Below are 15649 nucleotides of genomic sequence, written 5' to 3'. Positions count from 1 at the left end.
CTGCATCCTGTCTCTTCTTTTGATTTCTGCAAGCGATGCACTTCCTCACACCCATGTTATTTTTAAACAGCTACTGTAGTTATTTTGACAAGAAATTGTAACCTTAACTAAAAAAGTGTCTCTGTCACTAATTAGTACTTCATTTGTACATTGATACAAACACACTGTGGTTCATTAGTGAGCTCTGATGCACTGTAGTAAGAACAAAAATTACTGAAATATATAACAGTGTTAAACACTGTCAGTTCTGTCTCCTCTGACTCTCATCCTGATGTCCTACAGTGTATCAAGCTGCACCTACCTTTACAACATCAACATAAAATGTATGTTTACTGGATTATACTGTAATAGTCTATCAGCTGAGGACCAGACTATCACGAGAAAGAGATGGAAAAATGGCATGCATTTCAAATGAATGTTTGTGAAGGTTTGTATCTTTACAGTAAATAATATTTAGTAGTATTTACAAGAGAAAAACATGAGCAATATATGTGTTTAATTAGATGCACTTTCATTTGCACTGGTATACATCTCAAAAACAGAACAGTTTCACTGAGAGATCACTGTGCCAGTGCATCTGAATACAGCTTGTCCCTCACACACATGCTCTTGCACAAAAAGGCACAACAGTGTATTTCAGGAAACATTTCTGCAGTGTTAGAATTAAAATCAGTGAGAATTTGAAATGACAATGTGCTTCTGTTTGCCCTGGTTTAATACATGGATGATTGAGTTTCATACTCCAAATTAGTTTTGGTACCAGACATGAACAAACATAAGCTAAAATGATCAACACAATTAAAGCTGTTCATTTGTCAACTGTGCCTGACAGGGCCGTCTTCCAAGGTGGGAAAATAAAGTCTTTCCCAGCTGAAGCAGATAAAATGCAGTGACAGAACAACTCAGCATTACTATGTGCATTTGCCATTTTCTTTCCTTCATTTTGAAATTTAATGCCATCTATATTTCACTTTTGTGCTGCAAATGTTGTCATCATAGAAATAAAAAGCAGGCATTTCTGTTGCACAAGCTACACAGCTGACTACAGACTATAAAACTATTGAATAATTATTTTGTTGAGTTTCTTATTTTTCCTTTCTTGAACCTTGTTTTTGCTGAACAAGAAAATAACTTGTTTGTCTAATAGGTTTCATAAACCATTTATTGGATTTGTGTTGCTAGGAAACAGCACTGCAACAGGAAATACATTTGGTACATTTAGAAAGCTTATGTCTAGTACAGTGGAATAGGCCAAAGGAGTCAATTAATTACCGTGCAGCTATTTTTTATAAAATGAAAGCCTAAAATCCAAACTTTGATTAAATTGTTATTTAATGATTTGAATTATTTTAACCATTAAAAATGCTATAATCAATATTTTATAACAATCACAATATATCAAATGCATTGATATGACATGTGAGGACAATGTGAAAGGTGTAACTTGTATATCAACTCACCTCAGATTTATTGGCCTTTATAGCGTGGTTCAACACATTCTTGTTCAGCTGTCTGACCCCAAACTTTCCTGTTCACTGTTCACAAATGCCACTGTACACAAAAAATCAGTGGGGTGTTCTCAGTTTGTTTCATCTTACCCAGAGTGGCCAAAGAAAATTATTTTTTCTAGGTATAAGAGAATAAACCATATAAGGGCATCTAACAACATATGCCCAACTTTCAAAAATCTCAAATGTCAAAGCACCGGTAAATGTGCCAACATTATGTTTTCAGAACAGTCTGTTCCAGGCAATAATAATGTCATCCTGTCAGCAAAATAAAATAAATAAAACAACATATTGTGAAATTAAACAATACATCATTGGGTTAAAACCACCAGCACAGTCTTTTGACAATAATTTGTTACTTGTCAAGGGTAAGACCTCTTTGCTGACATTTCAGCTCCATATTAAATCTTACTGCAGTAATTACAGCTATAAAAACAGAGGAAACCTGAAAGTAGAAAAGGAAATCAGTTAGCAATCAGGGCAAGCAGTCAAGACAGCATGAGGAACAGGATGAGATGACCCTTACTTGTTCTGTTTTAGCACAGCAGGTCAATGAAGCAACAGCAGACTGCATCCCCACCTCATTGATTGAACTGTCAGAGCACATCAGTAAGCCCTCAATAAGCCCTGCTGTTACACAGTTACACAAGCACACACAAACACACAAATCTCTCCCCTCAAAGTACAAGAAAACAGAGGAAATCTGCTCCGGCCTTCCCACCAGACAGACTGTAGTGTTGGCAGGATAAGTCCAGATAGATTCATTCAGGTAACAGTCACATGTTTATCACATTGGCCCTTTGCTGACTTGACTTTTCATCCTGTATAGATCCATAGTCTACACCTGGGTATAGGTATGGGTTCATGGTTTCAGCCAGACGTGGCGTCAATAGGCGCAAGGGGGCGCTCCAACTTAAAAAAAAAGATTTTAAAATCATTGGTATAGTTCAAGCCAAGCTAACAAACGTATTCAAAATAAAATATCAATGGATTTCATTCAAAAGCCTCGGCTGAGCCCTCCGTGTTTTGATTGGTTGCTCGGTGCTCATACGTCAGAGGAAGTTGCCAAATTTGGATGCAGGAGCAACATGTGCGTTAGCAGCGTGTACCCACGCAGGATCGCCGTGTGTAGCTAGTTGTGGTGTGGTGTGGCCTGGTTTCTGGTGGATTGATGGACTAAACAGGTGGTTTCTGACGAGAACAGTTGCTCTTAGTGTTGGGAGCAGCTCGTTTTCAGTTTGACGATGTGAACGTTATGGAGTATGTGACGTTAAAGGTGCTACCGAGCTTCACCTGAGCAAGGTGCCTTACTAACAACATACAGGACTTATTCACACTGTGTATCTACATGACGTGGGCTCACGTCAGCTACAGCTACTTGGCTGTGCTGCCCCTCAGCTCCATGAGAGGTCTCTCTGGTGAGTACACTTTTATTTAAACTACCACATGTCAACAAAATGAAATGTTTGCGCAGTGTGTGTATTGTGTCCTTGTTAATGTGCAGTTTAATCCGGGCTTGCAGCAAAAGGTCAGCACAGTCCTGTTTAATGGGATGGTTGTCCACTAAACAATGCTTTGGCTAAACCATATGACATCTTTATAGCTCCAATGAATGATGGGATTCTTGTTATGAGCTTAAATGTATAATACTGTGTTCTGCTGCACATCTGCAAATGTGTTGTGTGGCATTGTATATAAGTAGCTGGGTGTCTGCAGTCAGTGTTGTGTTGTGTGGTTTGTCTACAGTCAGGCTTAAGTGTTCAGCTCAGTGAAGCAGGCACATATGCAGATATTGCTCTAGCGATCACATGTATTTAAAAAAAAAACATAAACACTCATTTTATGACAGTACAAGTGACATTACAGCAGCTACATCTCTATTTGCTCTTATCAGTGTTATCTACTAATTGAAATCTCCTCAGCAACAATGTGCTCATTACAGCTGATCATCAGCCTGCTCTGCAACCTATTTATTGCTTTATTTGCAAAGTTTTGCAGGTCACCATGTTCCTTACATACTGTTTGGTAGATATGTTACAGTGAAGACAGAAGTACTGAGCTTTATATTATTTAATGGAACAGTTTAACTGAGCCCAAATAGACATCAGAGACTTATCTCTGCTGACATCTATTGCCTGGATAGGAACAAAACATACGTACTGGTCATTCCTACAGTTGGCTTGCCACAGGCTGCTCAAACACAGTGAACTACAGAAGAACAGGTTATGTTAGCACCAGGGGCAGTTTTATACTGTTTTCAGGGGTGCTCAGGCACACCTAAATTTCATCTCAGCACCACAAATAATAATAACAATCAATAATAATGACTTGTTATTAAGTAACGTTAGATTTTGCGAACATGTTAGTTTTGCGAACTTTTTATCTGCCACGTACATAAAAGCAGAAGGTAGCGGTGGATTTCATGGTGGAGATTAAATCCACAAGTTGAAAAGCAAATGCTGCCTGTTCTGACTGTGAGCGCTGGGTCGTTACTGCTGTGACTTAGAAAGTGTGTGGTTACAGCTTTATGGTGTGAATGTTGTCAACCAACGTTAGATAATTACACACTTGGAAAGTAATGAATGAACATAATAGATGGACCTTTACTACTTTAGTGTAAGTGAAGAATGTAAATGTATCATACAGCACTGCAATTATTCTTCAAAAAATACCATAGCAATCCAATATTCCATTAGAATAATCTTATAACTCAATATGGATCAATTTACCACTTATTAGATTATAGATTCTCTAGTTGGGTGTTATGTATGCTGTATATGCTATTTAGTTGACAACACAAGGGGGATAGAGAGGGAGACACGACAGAGAGTGGAGGATGGAGTCAACAGAAGGAGCACTGGGCATAAGGTCCTGTAACAATGCGTCATTCTGCTTAGGGGCTGAGCCCCCCTAAAAGTCCGATCCTAGAATCGGAAAGCATTCCCATTTAGCTTCATTTTTGAAATATAGCATGGCTGAAAGTATATTCTAAATTCCTTTGTTTGTTCCTTGTTTAATTTTTCTCTCGTTTGTCTAAAAAGTAATTTTGTCCCAGAGAATGACCCTTATGATTGTCATTTGAAACTATTTTTCAATCACAAATGATTTAATTAACTTTGTATCCACAAATCAAAAAATGTAAGTCTTGAAAAGTCCCACTATACTAATATACTAATAATATTTGGATAATTAATGCTGGGACCATACTTCATAAAATACATGGAACGTGTATAAATGATATCTATTGAAGTAGTCACTCTCATATCATAGTTTTTTAGCAAAAATATCTTTTTTTTATCTGATAAACTATCTTGAGAATGAAGGGCCCCCACCCAGCAATTAAACTGCAAATCTGCAAAAATAGTTGCTATGGAGATGAAGGAAGTATTTAGCTTTGTTATACAGTGGAATAGAAGTCCAAAGCAACATTACAGTAATAGAAATGCTTCAAAATTCAACATAAGCAGAGTATTTGAATAAACGTAAGAGCATTCCACCACTGGTCATCCAGTTTTACACAAGGGCACATGTACTGTATATGTGCACAAAAATGTCCACACACAATGACATGGAACATTTTTTCAAATTGTGTATTAATACAGGTAGTGCCAGTGCTTACATGTCTGTCAAAGAAGCTGCTTCCAAATTCATATTTTCTTATGATGCATTTATATACTGAGCCAGACAAAATGACTGATACCACAGATACTGTTAGACAAGAGAAATAACAGACTAACGTTTAGATTTCTAACTTAGTGTTTTGGATTACGTATTACACACACTTTTGATAGAACATTTTAACAGAACAGACAAATTCTGAATCAATAAGCAACTAAATTCATAATCCCTGAAAACCCCCCAGAACTAATGATTTGTATGGCAAAGAACTGTAATAATAATAATTGGGTTTTCGCTTTAGCAGTGCACACTCATGCGTGGTGCATGCAGATCGTGGCAGGCAGGCAGAACTCAGCATAACAAGCCTGGGTTTTTAAGAAAAGTATAAAGGCGCAGATCTTGGGAGATTTAAAAAAAAAAAAACACCAAATATGTAATCATTTGTGCAGGAGCTGAGGCTTAAGGCACTTTTTTCATGTTTATAGTGAATATGAATGTAAGAATAATCCATACATGCACTTTATGATAACGTTATCCCGTGTGTAGCATTGTGGTAAATTTTGTTTTTCTCATGAGCTTCTATGGTTGAATTTGCTGAATTTTGACTGTTTAGTCCAGCAGTAAGGGATACTGGACACCCTTTGTGTTGTTTTCTGGAACCACCAGACTCTACATTTTAGTTGAGTAAGGAAAGACTTGTACTTAAACACAAATGACTGCAATCTTTTGTGAATGAGCTGAGGCGTAAGGCACTTAAGGCAGAGAGAATTTGAATGTAAGAACACTTTCATACAATTTCATGTTTACAGCATATATGAATGTAAGAACACTGATACATGCACTTTATTTTCCTGTTCATACTGCATGAGAATTATGTGCTCTTCAATAAATTGTAACATGAAAATTAATCAAAATAAAATGAATCAAAATGAGCTCAGTTAACATACTGTGATGTGCCTGCCTAGTGTCACACAGCAAGTTGTGTTTTCAGCACTATTTTTAAAATGATGTTGAGTATTGCAATATATGGCATTATTAATTAGTATCGTATCATAACGTACCTCACTGTGTCATGGTACGTATCATATTGTTGCCCATGTATCGAGGTATATATCGTATCGTGACATCCACAACGATACCCATCCCTAACATTCCTCTTTTTATAAGTGTCAGTAGTTAAAGGCCGTATATGCGAAGTTCCGTTGCTGTGCAAGCACTGTGTGTGCAGTGCTCTGCTTCCACTCCAGGAAGAGTGGCCGTGTCAGCGGCTTTTTATTATCATGCTGCAGGCAGCTTTCACAGTTAAGAGTTTCAGTATCAGTATTGAGATATTTATTAGGCAGGTATTGGTATCAAAGTAATATTTTTGGTGTTGTGACAACACTACAACCCATAGCAGTGTGCCTGCTGCAGACATACCAGACCTCCATTGTCTTCATAATAACAATAAACAGACCATTAAGATCATGGAATGATCATGGTTAGATTTTGGCACAGAAATAACCAGGTTGGGTTTGGGAAAAGATTATGTTTTGGGTAGTTTGTTACAGTTAGAGGACCTTTATTGTCATCCTTACAATTGTAAACATACGGTTAAGGTTGTGGAACGGTCAGTGATTTAAAAAAAAAGAACAAACAAAAAAAAAAAAACTCAGTTTGAAACAAGAGACCAACAGTGGTCTCTCATGTCAAAGTCCTGTGTTCTTGAAGTACTTGTTTTAGCTGAAACAACAATCTTTTCTTAAACCTGTCCAAGATGTTTTTGTGCCAAAACCGAGCAAAATGAGTGAAAATGATCTGATTATGCCTGCTTATTGGACCTACAGGGCCTAGAGGGCCAGTAAGTGTTCTTCTGGAACCGTGGATCATATTTGAAGGTAGGACCAAGCAGTTTATATTGTTGTGTACTGTAGGTTGCACTTAATGTCCCTTCTTGCTTATATACTTAATTTAGCCTTTTTCCTTTTAGTCTAATGTTAGCATATAGTGTTCTGATATACTTTCCCTAAGGGAGCTCTGTAGACACAGTGAAACCAGTCATCCATCTGTCCATACTATTTCCTCATATTGTCCATCATTGACTTTCATTTCCTCTATGATGGCCTGAGGATGTGAGGGACAGAAGAGGATGAGGGAAGGAGGGAATGGCCCAAGTCTGATTGGATATCCATCTAATGGTTGCTTTAGTGGACTGGTGGATCGCCTATGGGTCTAGACATAACAAACATAGAGTGAAATAGAGATGGCAGGGGCAGTCTGTGTTCTGAGTCCTCTGCAAGTAATGCATTTACCCCAAATGATCCAAAGTGTGCAGCTCTGTGTAATAGGAATAAACAAATAGCCATACGGCATCAGCTTTATTGTCTTACATCAATGTGGATTTATTCACAGCCGTGGTGGGCTATTGTATGTAGATTGCCTGATGCCCCCACGGTGAACTCCTCATCTAATCCTTTCAGAGACTAACTGCACTGTAGGGGAGGAGTGGGCTCTCAAGAGAAATGAGAGAAGGTTCACACAGTCAAGAGAACCACAAAACCATACAGGAAAACAATCCTGGAAGTTTACCCTGGCCCCTTCACCGTTCACCACATTACCAAAGATATTTAAGTCACACAGATCTTTCTAAAGAACCACAGGTTGAATGGCAATGGCAAGTAGGATGAGTATTAGGATATGATGTGTCATTTCAAAGACGCTTAGAGGTGTCTATAAGCTGAAAATGGATGAGGTAATATTTCCTCCTGGGTCAGTAAGACCACACCTCAGAGAAAACAGCCACAGCAGACCACATTATGCCTGATGAGTGACAGAGGAGGAGTGAAGCACTGGGGCCATACTACTGCCTAAAATCAGATTTAGATTCCATTCTTAAATCCAAATCATATTATGCTCCACAACTATTTACAGAGTAGCTATCCATTACTCGCATACACACGCACTGTCAACATGATCCAACCATCTGTCAGAACCTACCTAGACAGAGCTTCATGATGTGGTCCTAATGGAGCTACTGTGTTAGATATTGTGCTGACATCTCCTCTGCTGTACTTTGGTGTCAAAAACAGATACAGTTTTCTAAATCTACATTAACAAGCATGGGCAGCAGTATTTTTGCATCCTGTGATATTACGGCTCTGTGAAAAAAATAAACAGTCCACATTCACCTATATTTCCCATGAAACTCTCACCAAAAAGTGGACTGACATGTTTGATTTATGAGATCTTAGTGCAACAGCACAATCTGAAATATTCATCTGACGATACAGTATCGAGAATTGGAAAAGTACAATAGGCAGACTGAGAACAATACTGACAGGAAAAAAAGTTATTGTTTTGCTGGATGTGAAATGTTTCAAATTTAAATCCTATTTGCACTCTCTTGCTCAGTTCCAAATCTTCAATTTTTCTCATTTTGCACAAGACGATAGGGCCTCAAGAGTTTGCAGCCTGTCTAATGGGGGACTTGGCTAATATCATCTATATATTGGCTTGTTTTATGTTACTACCAAGCCTTTTCAACTAAATTTGATGATAGTTTGTGTAATCATCAGAGCCTCTAGGACTGTAGGTTTCCAAGTTTAGAGTTTTAACAGTGTTTGGCCTAAAATATATATTTTTCCAAACTTCTTTTCTGTACAAATGAGACGGTATCTTGATATCCCACCTACTCTGTTTCACCCTGTTTTCTCTGACTGCTAAAAATGTTCAGATCAGACCCATACTTCTCCTGCTGTGTTTATGACTGCTCGTGCAGGAAAAGGTCAGCTGTTGATTGGTGCGCTGTGACCACATAATCAAGGCAGAGGATGATTTGACATGCCCCCAGGATGAGACATTGTTTGGTTCAGGGAATAATGTACGATAGGGTGAAGCATGCTGCTCTGCCTTTTTTTTTTGTTGTTTTTTTTTTTTGTTTTTTTTTTTGAAAAGATGTTTCCTATGCCCTCATTTATTCCAAAATATCCCCAACTCTGCAGAAACCATCTTATACAAGCATTACTTTAAGTGATATGTGAAAATATAAGAAAAAATCACATTGCAACAACTGAAATTAATACTTTTTTATTTAAAGTATACCAGTTGCTATTGTGTTGTTGCTCCTCTCCAGGGAAAAACTGAAAAAACTAGTTTCTATTTTTTACAACCATAGAAAGACACCAGCAAATTAAAGTGTGAGAAGCTGTAGGTGAGAATTTGGCAACAGCTTCTTCTGACAGTAAAGTACAATAGAAATTACAGGTCGGGGCTGCACAATTAATCATTTTTAGATCGCAATCCTGATTTATTCCCCTAAGCAATCTCATTCTGACAGGATGATGATTCTGTCAAGTTTGTATTAGCAGGGAGATCTGCCAAATCAAACCAAGTGCTCCCTGTTTCACCCTAAGTTGTACCAACCAGTGACAGGAATGCATTATATTCTGTGAGAAACTGTAACAGAAAAAGAGAGCAGATATGAAAACCCCTTGGGATTTATGCTCTTTCAAACATGTCTGTGGATGGATAGAGGCAGAATGACACACATGCAAAAACACCTGTCAATAATTGTTTGTTTTGGCCATTTTCTGTAATGATCCAATATTTATGTCTTGATTGATCATGTGTGTGAAGGTGAAAGATGAGGGCGTTGGACCATTAGCTCGCTTACCTTGGCTTGTGGCATTAAGTGATCATATATTGAATGATTAAAGAGTGGTTTTCCTCAATCGATGATCACAGTTGACCATCAGAAGTGACTATGGTTCTTTCTTTTAACAACACACATAACATGAAAGAGCAGGGAGGGAGGGAATGAGGTTGAAACCTACATTCACTAGAAGCAAAACTTTCTAAACTGCTCCAAAAAATTAACACTTATTCATCTCTGTATAACACCAAGGCAGTTAAACAGGGATATCAATCTGCCCATTTACGAATCAGTTTCACCTGTTTATGTGCAAATCAAAGTGACAGCAGGTGCAGTGGAGAGGTAAAAGCAAGACCACCCTAAAAAGGGAATGGGTTTACATGTAGTGGCTACAGAAAAATGCCCTCTCCTTATCCTTCCTCACTGATTATTCTCAAGTTTTGTGTTTTGCTAGTGTCACTACTGGTGGCATGAGGCAGTACCTGCAGCCCAGTCATGCTGCACAGGTAGTCCAGTTACTCCAAGATGGCACACGACAGCAGGGCCACATCATGAAACCGTTTGAAAGTATCTCCCGGCACAGCCTCAAGATCGTGAACTAACTGCTGTAAGGGACCAGGATAAAATCCTGAGTGACTACCAGATCTTACACTGGTGCAGTGGGGGCAAGAGGGCGCCAGGCTGAATTTGAAAACCTCATATTTTAAAAACTATGAATACTGAAATATTTTTTTAAATGTTTTTGTGAAAAAAAAAAAGAAAGAAATCTCAGTGAGACATTTTTGCATTTATTTGGTCATTATTTATTTATTTAGTCTGAAAAACTAGTCTGAAAACCAAACCTGTTTCAGAGTCCAGCAGCCCACCTGGGAGAAAGATGGACCCAAAAGGTCATTTGATCCAAAAGTCCAAGAAAGGGTTTTGAGTGGGTGAATATTCCTCATTGGATAATTGTATGTAGAAAATCACCTCTGAATATTTTACCAAGGTGCTGCTCCACCAAATCTACAGGGAACAATGTGATTTATTCATTTTTTTGATGTATACATTCACCAAAGTGTATCGCTGTGTGGTTGGATTTTTCATTTAGGACTTTTTTGATTTTTGGATGGAAACAGAAAAGAGAATCTGCAGTCAGCAGACAAAACCTTCAGCCCAGTAGTTTTAAAACTCAAAAATCAAATATGGTTCATATCTCTGAACACAAATGGCAATGGACATTTAACCAGATCTTGTGTGAATAATATTTATGACGATCAATCTTTTTTTTCACAAAAAAAAAAATGCTAATCAATGTTTCTTTAAGCACTTTGTGCTAACAAAGCAGCTGCCAACATGGACATGTTTTTTTTTGCATTTGCAAAGGTTATGTCTGTAAGTCTATACTTTTTTTTTTTTTTTTTTTTTTTTTTTTTGTGTCTGGCAACTGCACACAGTGAGATGTCTACAGTCAAATTTACCCATCAAATGCTACTTGTATCTCCCAGCCTCCCTGCTGCTAATATTTAAAACACTTTCTTTCTCAGCAAGATGAAAAGAACAACAAAGAAAGAGCTGCAGTAAAATGCGAAAGGATGGTGGTTGGATGTACAGGGGGTGTTACGTCATGTTGAACCAAGGTTCATTCAAAGATGAAGAATTTGAAAATACTGACCTTAAACTACCAAACAGAGAGGACTGAGTTGGTTGAAAAGGAAGTCACAACAGAGCAGGTGTCTGTGATGATGAGGTTATAGGTGATGTTGATGAAATTGTAGAGGATCTGACAAAACAGCTGATGAAAGAAGGATGTACACAGAGTTTGAGCTTCTGTGTCCAGGGAGAACAGAAGTTTGTTGAAGAAAGTTCATAAACTATATGATGCAGAAACTAAGGTTTCAGATTTGCAGTCCGAACTGACTCAGTGCAGTGAGCAATTTCAGCAGTAGCACCCCAAAAATAATCCAACTGAGTGGCTGGCCGGTTGAGCCAGATGAAACTGGCCAATCGGGCAGTTGGGCTCAGATGCTGGAACAAGTAAAAATTGCACCCACAGCAAAATGCCTGTAGCCGGACAACCTGTGCGTGATCAGCTGACATCATATTTGTTGTTGTTACTGTAATATTAATTCTATACTTAAATACACAAATAGCCGAGTATAACAATTTGGCTGACAGCCAGTTAGGCTATGTTGTTTGACTGGCTGAATTATGATTGCTAATTGGAATATTGGAAAATAGGCTCCATACTGATAGATGTACCTTTTAAAAATGCCTTGACCTTGTGATCCTCTCTGCTTGTCCCTCCTTCTGTTTATGTTCACCATAGTTGAGAAAGTCGCATTTCACTGATGATCATCATTTTTTCTTCTTGAAGGCATCATGTATTGCAAAAATTATAGAAATATACAGCTAAAAAAGATGTAAGTAAAAATCGTAATCTTAATTTTCACTACAAAAACATTGTGATTCATATCTTACACAGAAATGTGCAGCCATATTGGAGTTTGATGCAAATGGCATGCAGCATATAGCAGATGGATGATGGACCATACATTCAAAATGTCACTTTTTTGGTTAAAGAAAAAACAGAAATGTCTTCCATTTTGGGGGAAAATAACACCTGCTTTTAAAATTCATTATTTTTTCTCAGATAATCTTTTCATGGTGTGAAAATGTCTTTTTTCACATGAGATCTGACAGCTCTGTGCGTTATGAGTGTGTGCGTTGTGTGTGTCTGAGTGAGTAAGAGGCAAGTTTCAAAGCCCTTTATATAAAAGTGCAACATAAATGCAGCCATTTCCTTTGGCATCTTTGACAAGAAGATTTGAGGTTCACACCTTTCTGTGTGGAGTTTGCATGGTCTCCACATGCCTGCATGGGTTTTTTTTTTTTTTTTTTTTTTTTTTTTTTTTGTTTGTACTCCAGGTTCCTGTCACAGTCAAAAAACATGCAGGAAGGGCTTAGGTTAATTGGTGACTCTAAATTGCCTATAGGCATGAATGTGAGCATGAGTGTCTCTATATGTCAGCCCTGCGATAGCCTGGTGGTCTGTGAGAAATATATATCTTTTTTTAGCTGTTAAATGCTCCACTTTCTTTACCAGCTGCAGTAGCAAGTGACAGCTTGCAGACATTTCCCTTTGATGCTGGGGCACAGTGAGTTTATTAAAGATTCTTCACTGCAAACAGTTGTCTTTTGCAGTTGGTAATGATGCTGTCCAGAGCAATGAGAGTGATTATTGAAACAGTATGTTGCTGGTCATAAAGGCAAAACTATGCCAAAATACACTGTACAATGGAAGGGAAGAGTTGAGTGACAATCCCCAGGAGAGTGAGCAATCACTTTTACATTACGCCTTGATCCATTGGTGACATAACAATATTAAATGCTGTAGATTTAATTTCTATGATTTTATTTTACACAGGATGACTTTAACTGAACTATAATTTACAGTAGCAGGAGACGTGATAAATCTTATTTCAGGTGATGAATCAAAAGTTCCACTCTTACAATGGATGTGTAAGAGTTTAAAATTCCTCACTAGGTTAGGTCTGTGCAGTCAGTCAAGTGATAAACTGGGATATTTGTGATTCTTAATATTTTTAACAGCCACATCAACCATATGCTAAAGTTCAGAAATGGCCATTATTGCCGAGGTCTTTATCCTTGAACTCGCTCTGATACTCACAGCATGTTTTCTCTGTGTTTTTTGGGGTTGCTGGATGTTGGATGATTGAGGATGATTGTCTGTAAGGTCAGACAATGAAGTCTGTGAACTTTTGCACTCTATAATCACAGTTTTAAGTAGTGATGCAGCCTTAGGCTTTCACTTAGAGAAACATTAGAGACCTTCATTCCTTTAAGGGAAAGTGGGTTGGCAAAGTCGAAGCAGCCAAGTGGACAGGCTACCAGCAGACGGTGGCTGTAATTGATGGACACTTGGCATGCTCTGTGCGCCTGGCGATTTGTAGAATCCATAAAAAGAGATGTTGAGGTAATTATGTTTGTCATGATATATTGAAAGCAGGAATCGGCAAGCTAATCAGAATGGCTGACAGCTGTAGCATGCAGATGCTATCAGACCTCTTGTCCATGGTGATAAAATGAAAGCGGGTCATTTTAACAGGTAACAGCTGTTCATAGCTAATTTGCTCAATTATGTGCAGAGGATGCAGGCGGAGGTTGTTTCTCAGCCCTGAGGGACCTCTTTTCTTGTCTCCTTTTGCTTCCAGAATGAGCTGAGTAATGGAAATCCATATGAAGCATTTTGTATAAAACACAGTGAAAATGCACAGAATGCCAGCATAATCACCTGGATCTGTGATGATACATGATGTTTCTTCTTTTTCAAAGATTTAATGCTAATCACTGCCAAAATAATTATTTCGAGTGATCATTGGGCTCTTAGTCATTTTGACAGAAGGTTGGAAATGCAGTGCCATGTAGCATATTGCTTAGAAATGATCAACTGGGACCAGGCTTGTGAGAAAGCAGCATCATATGTCCAACATTGACATGTTCAAGAAACCATTGGATAAAAACGCCTGCCTTGCCAAGAGGAGTAATGTCATCCAATACACAAGAAAAATGCATTATGGGATGATGGTGATCACTCAGAATTGTAATTTTATTGTTAGCGATGAGAGCTTGTCTAGTCCCAGATTGATTTAATGCATTGAAGTTTCCTCTACAGCATGGCTTTACCCTGACCTTTTAGAGAAAAATTTGATTTGGGAACCAGGCTCCTCCACGGCTGCCAAGTCAGTGCAATTGTCAGTCCAGCAATTATAAGACTGTAAAACCATCTCAACCAGTCAATCATCAGCTCTACCCGGAGGTAGCATGGCCTAAAAAAAGCTCAAAACAATTATTTCAAAAGAAAACCATAACAGAAGTCACCACGGCTGTTAACTGTTATTTTCTCTACTTTTCTGTGCTTTAATATACACTATGCAATGGACAATGCTTTCTTAAAATGTCTTGCAGATAATTTAGCAATTTATAACATTAGCGATCCACCGCTAATTAGAGCTGATAATTATGGCTTTTGTTCATTTCACCTTTATGCCTCCCTGTTTTCCATGACATCACTGCACAGCTTAAACATAAGTTTGCTTCATACAAGCACATTGTGTTCTTCTCCATCTCTCTCTCATATACACAGAACAGTCATGTTTCACTATAGTTGTGAGGACTGTATTGACATAATAGATTACATAGACCATAACCTCAACTTTATTCTAATCCTAAAATTAAGTCTTAAGTCTAAAAAAAAAACAAAACACACACACACATTTGACGTTGTGAGAACTGGCCAAAATGTCCTCACAAGAATGGTATCAGACAAAAACATGTCCACACAACCATAGAAAGGCACGTACATGCACACACAGTGGTAGAAAGAAGTACAAGTATTCGAAAGCTTGAATGTTTCCTGTTTGTCTTAAGCCAAACATTTCAGATCTGACAGCTACAGAATGTCGACAGTTGTTTTTTTTTTTTTTACCTTTAATTATTAACTTCAAAATCAAACTGGCATTTCTGATTCAGTGGAATAATATATAATCTTGACATATAGCTATTCATTTTTATTGCTTCAAAGTTCAAATGCAGTTTTTTTTTTTTTCTTTCAGGCAATTTATTTTTAGTTTTTAGAACATTTTACTGCTGTATTGAGCCACTGCTGGTCTGTTTGTTTTTATTCTGACCAATTCACTAAACTATCAGCGAATAAACAGCAATAATTGCAGATTTTCTGTTTTCTTTAAATAGATGTTCAATGTGTAAAAGAAAAATATTTTTTCCATCAGAAACATAAAACATTAAGAATTTGGCAAAAAGAAATATTGTCATTGCATTTCAGCAAAAATCTCCCAATGTATTTAATGAACCAAGTTCAGGTCTCTTTGTG

The 15649-nt window shown here is 37.8% G+C and overlaps 1 long non-coding RNA gene across 1 annotated transcript in view; it reads left to right on the top strand.

The window, feature by feature from the left end:
- The first annotated feature begins 2644 nt into the window (after positions 1-2644).
- The window catches only part of LOC113146164 (uncharacterized), a 29465-nt gene continuing 16460 nt past the window's right edge, over positions 2645-15649 (top strand). Inside the window, exon 1 of the long non-coding RNA XR_003297319.1 lies at positions 2645-2926. This is a non-coding gene — a long non-coding RNA (uncharacterized LOC113146164). The remainder of the gene's footprint in view (positions 2927-15649) is intronic.

This window comes from Mastacembelus armatus, chromosome 7 (assembly GCF_900324485.2).
Source record: "Mastacembelus armatus chromosome 7, fMasArm1.2, whole genome shotgun sequence".
In the NCBI taxonomy this organism is placed as follows: Eukaryota; Metazoa; Chordata; class Actinopteri; order Synbranchiformes; family Mastacembelidae; genus Mastacembelus; species Mastacembelus armatus.
This window is presented reverse-complemented; position numbering and strand designations above follow the sequence as displayed.